Consider the following 6,348-nt stretch of genomic DNA (forward strand, 5'->3'; position numbering starts at 1 on the left):
AGGTTAACATAACGCATCACCTTGGGTGTTCAGATACCAAATGGACACAAACACATCCCAGAACACTATATTAACATGTCTATAACATTTATTAATCAAATGATCAATTTTAAAGATCAGCCAATCAACAAATTTAACAGGAAAATTGTAGATTATTATAAGCTTTTACGGAACCTTGGGTGTTCAGATACCAAATGGACACAAACACATCCCAGAACACTATATTAACATGTTTATAACCTTTTATTAATCAAATGATCATTTTTAAAGATCAGCCAAACAACAAATTTAACAGAAAAATTATAGATTATTATAATCCTTTTACGGATCAGCCAATCAACAAATTTAACAGGAAAATTATAGATTATAATAACCCTTTACGGAACCTTGGGTGTTCAGATACCAAATGAACACAAACACATCCCAGAACACTATATTAACATGTTTATAACGTTTTATTTATCAAATGATCATTTTTAAAGATCAGCCAATCAACAAATTTAACAGGAAAATTATAGATTATTATAACCTTTTATGGAACCTTAGGTGTTAGAGATACCAAATGGACACAAACACATCCCAGAACACTATATTAACATGTCTATAACATTTATTAATCAAATGATCAATTTTAAAGATCAGCCAATCAACAAATTTAACAGGAAAATTATAGATTATTATAACCTTTTACGGAACCTTGGGTGTTCAGATACCAAATGGACACAAACACATCCCAGAACACTATATTAACATGTCTATAACGTTTTATTAATCAAATGATCATTTTTAAAGATCAGCCAAACAACAAATTTAACAGAAAAATTATAGATTATTATAATCCTTTTACGGATCTTTCTATCCCGTAAATTAAATAAGTTTTTGTTTAGGTGCGTATTTGCTGAAATTGAGATTCTTTAAACAAAAGGCTATGATTAGCTTACAAAGTAAGAAACGAGTAAACGAGAAATATTGAACAAATCATATTCAAAATATCTAAGTCTATGATCGCACACTTTCCGAATGAATTGAACAGTCCTTGTGCAATCAAGAATTAATTAATTATTGGTTCAAAAGTCAAACCGTTCTTCCCCTTTATTAATCAAATTATCATTTTTAAAGATCAGCCAATCAACAAATTTAACAGAAAAATTATAAGATTTTTCTACCCTGTAAATTAAATAAGTTTTTGTTTAAATGCTTATTTGTTGAAATTGAGATTCTTTAAACAAAAGGCTATGATTAGCTTACAAAGTAAGAAATGTGTAAACGAGAAATATTGAACAAAACGTATTCAAAATATCTACCAAAGGTCTATGATCGAACACTTTCCGAATGAATTGACCAATCCTTGTGCAATAAACGAAATAAACGCGTTATCATTTTATCAAGATACAAGACGAATATCGCTGTGAGGTCGAAATCTCAAAGAAGGAAGGCATATAGCAATCAATCAATAATAATCATATGCAAATGGTTTCTGTTATAACGTCGATCATATGCAAATGGTTTCTGTTATAACGTCCATCATATACAAATGGCTTCGTTTGTAACGTCAAAAAAATAAACGCGTCGTCATTTAATCATTGGGGATCAAAGACGAATATCGCGGTGTGGTCAAAATATCAAAGAAGGAAGGCATTAGCAATCAATCAATCAATCATATGCAAATGGATTTGGTTAAAGTCGATCATGTACAAATGGCTTCGTTTGTAACATCAAAGAAATAAACGCGTCATCATTTAATCATTCGAGATCAAAGACGTAGATCGCCGTGAGTTCGAAATATCATTAGCAATCAATCAATAATGATCAAAGTAATGACCATCCTAGATGTTTACACAGGGAAGAGCATCGGCAACCATTAAAGTAAAACCTTATCATTACTTTTGATTTGTGAGTAAATTCAGAAAACTAACTACACTATATATAACCAGTAGAGATAGTACTGAGCATTAAACACTTCTGTTCTTTAATCGGTCTTAGTCTCGTTATTTGCAATACGACTGTTGTTCAGAATGGATAGTTTGACGGCGGCAATAAAACTACGATCGCTTTTGAAAGTGCACGATCACAGTGTGCAAAATCTTCAACAATTAGGTATGTCCATATATTGATTAATCTATTGATATCTGGCAATATCTGAACGGGTTAACATAATTATATTCAATTGGTTATCCTTTTCATTACCATCTTTTATCTAATTTATCTTTGCAGATGAACTGTTGCAGTCACTTAATTTCAAGATTTCTTCCAGAAGCGATGAAGGCTATATCAGCGGCGGTTATCAACTGATCCTTAGGAAACGTGTGGTACAGGGGTTACGTGACACCTTCGACATGTACAGAAGATTGAAGTGGGTGCAAGTTCAAGACTGCGTAAACGGTATTATTAGCGATCTTCAGGGTGAAACAAACCACCGTTTGACAATTTTAGTATGGAATTCTGTGAACTACAGCGAGGATCGTAAAATTTGATCAAATGGGCTGTATAATTAATTTATATTTCTGTTATCATCGTATTTGTTTTATTAGTTGTTATTTGATTTTATCGTTACAAACCTATGATTTTTCAAAATAAAAGCCAGATAACACCAAAAATATTTATATTCATTTGTTTATCGTTCGGAGGTCCCGGATACACATGTATGGGAAGGAACCCTTGACAGTTACACGACACTACATTGGCGTATGCCCGTCGTCTTTAGAAACGTAGGTCGTTAAATTTGTTCTTATGTTCGAATTCTATTAGGATTTTCTTTTCATCATTTGTCGCTGTGATGGCCGAGTGGTTAAGGCGTTGGACTCGAAATCCAATGGGTTCTACCCGCGCAGGTTCGAATCCTGCTCGCAGCGTCGAATATTTTAAAATTGGGCAGGTAGGTTAACATAACGCATCACCTTGGGTGTTCAGATACCAAATGGACACAAACACATCCCAGAACACTATATTAACATGTCTATAACATTTATTAATCAAATGATCAATTTTAAAGATCAGCCAATCAACAAATTTAACAGGAAAATTATAGATTATTATAACCTTTTACGGAACCTTGGGTGTTCAGATACCAAATGGACACAAACACATCCCAGAACACTATATTAACATGTCTATAACGTTTTATTAATCAAATGATCATTTTTAAAGATCAGCCAAACAACAAATTTAACAGAAAAATTATAGATTATTATAATCCTTTTGCGGATCTTTCTATCCCGTAAATTAAATAAGTTTTTGTTTAGGTGCGTATTTGCTGAAATTGAGATTCTTTAAACAAAAGGCTATGATTAGCTTACAAAGTAAGAAACGAGTAAACGAGAAATATTGAACAAATCATATTCAAAATATCTAAGTCTATGATCGCACACTTTCCGAATGAATTGAACAGTCCTTGTGCAATCAAGGATTAATTAATTATTGGTTCAAAAGTCAAACCGTTCTTCCCCTTTATTAATCAAATTATCATTTTTAAAGATCAGCCAATCAACAAATTTAACAGAAAAATTATAAGATTTTTCTACCCTGTAAATTAAATAAGTTTTTGTTTAAATGCTTATTTGTTGAAATTGAGATTCTTTAAACAAAAGGCTATGATTAGCTTACAAAGTAAGAAATGTGTAAACGAGAAATATTGAACAAAACGTATTCAAAATATCTACCAAAGGTCTATGATCGAACACTTTCCGAATGAATTGACCAATCCTTGTGCAATAAACGAAATAAACGCGTTATCATTTTATCAAGATACAAAACGAATATCGCTGTGAGGTCGAAATCTCAAAGAAGGAAGGCATATAGCAATCAATCAATAATAATCATATGCAAATGGTTTCTGTTATAACGTCGATCATATGCAAATGGTTTCTGTTATAACGTCCATCATATACAAATGGCTTCGTTTGTAACGTCAAAAAAATAAACGCGTCGTCATTTAATCATTGGGGATCAAAGACGAATATCGCGGTGTGGTCAAAATATCAAAGAAGGAAGGCATTAGCAATCAATCAATCAATCATATGCAAATGGCTTTGGTTAAAGTCGATCATGTACAAATGGCTTCGTTTGTAACATCAAAGAAATAAACGCGTCATCATTTAATCATTCGAGATCAAAGACGTAGATCGCCGTGAGGTCGAAATATCATTACCAATCAATCAATAATGATCAAAGTAATGACCATCCTAGATGTTTACACAGGGAAGAGCATCGGCTACCATTAAAGTAAAACCTTATCATTACTTTTGATTTGTGAGTAAATTCAGAAAACTAACTACACTATATATAACCAGTAGAGAAAGTACTGAGCATTAAACACTTCTGTTCTTTAATCGGTCTTAGTCTCGTTATTTGCAATACGACTGTTGTTCAGAATGGATAGTTTGACGGCGGCAATTAAACTACGATCGCTTTTGAAAGTGCACGATCACAGTGTGCAAAATCTTCAACAATTAGGTATGTCTATATATTGATTAATCTATTGATATCTGGCAATATCTGAACGGGTTAACATAATTATATTCTAATTGGTTATTCTTTTCATTACCATCTTTTATCTAATTTATCTTTGCAGATGAACTGTTGCAGTCACTTAATTTCAAGATTTCTTCCAGAAGCGATGAAGGCTATATCAGCGGCGGTTATCAACTGATCCTTAGGAAACGTGTGGTACAGGGGTTACGTGACACCTTCGACATGTACAGAAGATTGAAGTGGGTGCAAGTTCAAGACTGCGTAAACGGTATTATTAGCGATCTTCAGGGTGAAACAAACAGTCCTCCTTCGAACACGAACCAAGAAAGTTTTACAGAGGCAACCGGATCTGAACCACCGTTTGACAATTTTAGTATGGAATTCTGTGAACTACAGCGAGGATCGTAAAATTTGATCAAATGGGCTGTATAATTAATTTATATTTCTGTTATCATCGTATTTGTTTTATTAGTTGTTATTTGATTTTTCCTGTTACAAACCTATGATTTTTCAAAATAAAAGCCAGATAACACCAAAAATATTTATATTCATTTGTTTATCGTTCGGGGGTCCCGGATACACATGTATGGGAAGGAACCCTTGACAGTTACACGACACTACATTGGCGTTCAGAAACGTAGGCCGTTAAATTTAATATGCCTTAGTCGTCTTCAAGACGGGAGCTGCGGTGGCTCAGTGCACAAAGAACTAGGTCACTAACTGATTCCGGTCAATTCATTCCATTTCCTCTTCAAGTCAAGACATTCAACTTGAAAAGTAAAAACGTAGGCCGTTAAATTTGTTCTTATGTTCGAATTCTATTAGGATTTTCTTTTCATCATTTGTCGCTGTGATGGCCGAGTGGTTAAGGCGTTGGACTCGAAATCCAATGGGTTCTACCCGCGCAGGTTCGAATCCTGCTCGCAGCGTCGAATATTTTAAAATTGGGCAGGTAGGTTAACATAACGCATCACCTTGGGTGTTCAGATACCAAATGGACACAAACACATCCCAGAACACTATATTAAAATGATCAATTTTAAAGATCAGCCAATCAACAAATTTAACAGGAAAATTATAGATTATTATAACCTTTTACGGAACCTTGGGTGTTCAGATACCAAATGGACACAAACACATCCCAGAACACTATATTAACATGTCTATAACGTTTTATTAATCAAATGATCATTTTTAAAGATCAGCCAAACAACAAATTTAACAGAAAAATTATAGATTATTATAATCCTTTTACGGATCTTTCTATCCCGTAAATTAAATAAGTTTTTGTTTAGGTGCGTATTTGCTGAAATTGAGATTCTTTAAACAAAAGGCTATGATTAGCTTACAAAGTAAGAAACGAGTAAACGAGAAATATTGAACAAATCATATTCAAAATATCTAAGTCTATGATCGCACACTTTCCGAATGAATTGAACAGTCCTTGTGCAATCAAGGATTAATTAATTATTGGTTCAAAAGTCAAACCGTTCTTCCCCTTTATTAATCAAATTATCATTTTTAAAGATCGGCCAATCAACAAATTTAACAGAAAAATTATAAGATTTTTCTACCCTGTAAATTAAATAAGTTTTTGTTTAAATGCTTATTTGTTGAAATTGAGATTCTTTAAACAAAAGGCTATGATTAGCTTACAAAGTAAGAAATGTGTAAACGAGAAATATTGAACAAAACGTATTCAAAATATCTACCAAAGGTCTATGATCGAACACTTTCCGAATGAATTGACCAATCCTTGTGCAATCAAGGATTAATTAATTATTGGTTCAAAAGTCAACCCTTTCTTAAACATCGATCATAATACAAATGGTTTGGTTTGTAACTTGAACGAAATAAGCGCGTTATCATTTTATCAAG

General features: G+C 32.9%; 2 non-coding genes across 2 annotated transcripts; both read left to right on the plus strand.

The window, feature by feature from the left end:
* Positions 1–2,770: 2,770 nt before the first annotated feature.
* Positions 2,771–2,852, plus strand: Trnas-cga (transfer RNA serine (anticodon CGA)). Its single transcript has one exon. It is a non-coding gene; the product is annotated as a tRNA-Ser (tRNA).
* Positions 2,853–5,317: 2,465 nt separating this feature from the next.
* Trnas-cga (transfer RNA serine (anticodon CGA)) lies at positions 5,318–5,399 on the plus strand. Its single transcript has one exon. It is a non-coding gene; the product is annotated as a tRNA-Ser (tRNA).
* The last annotated feature ends 949 nt before the right edge of the window (positions 5,400–6,348 follow it).

This window comes from Patella vulgata, chromosome 2 (genome assembly GCF_932274485.2).
Source record: "Patella vulgata chromosome 2, xgPatVulg1.2, whole genome shotgun sequence".
Taxonomy (NCBI): Eukaryota; Metazoa; Mollusca; class Gastropoda; family Patellidae; genus Patella; species Patella vulgata.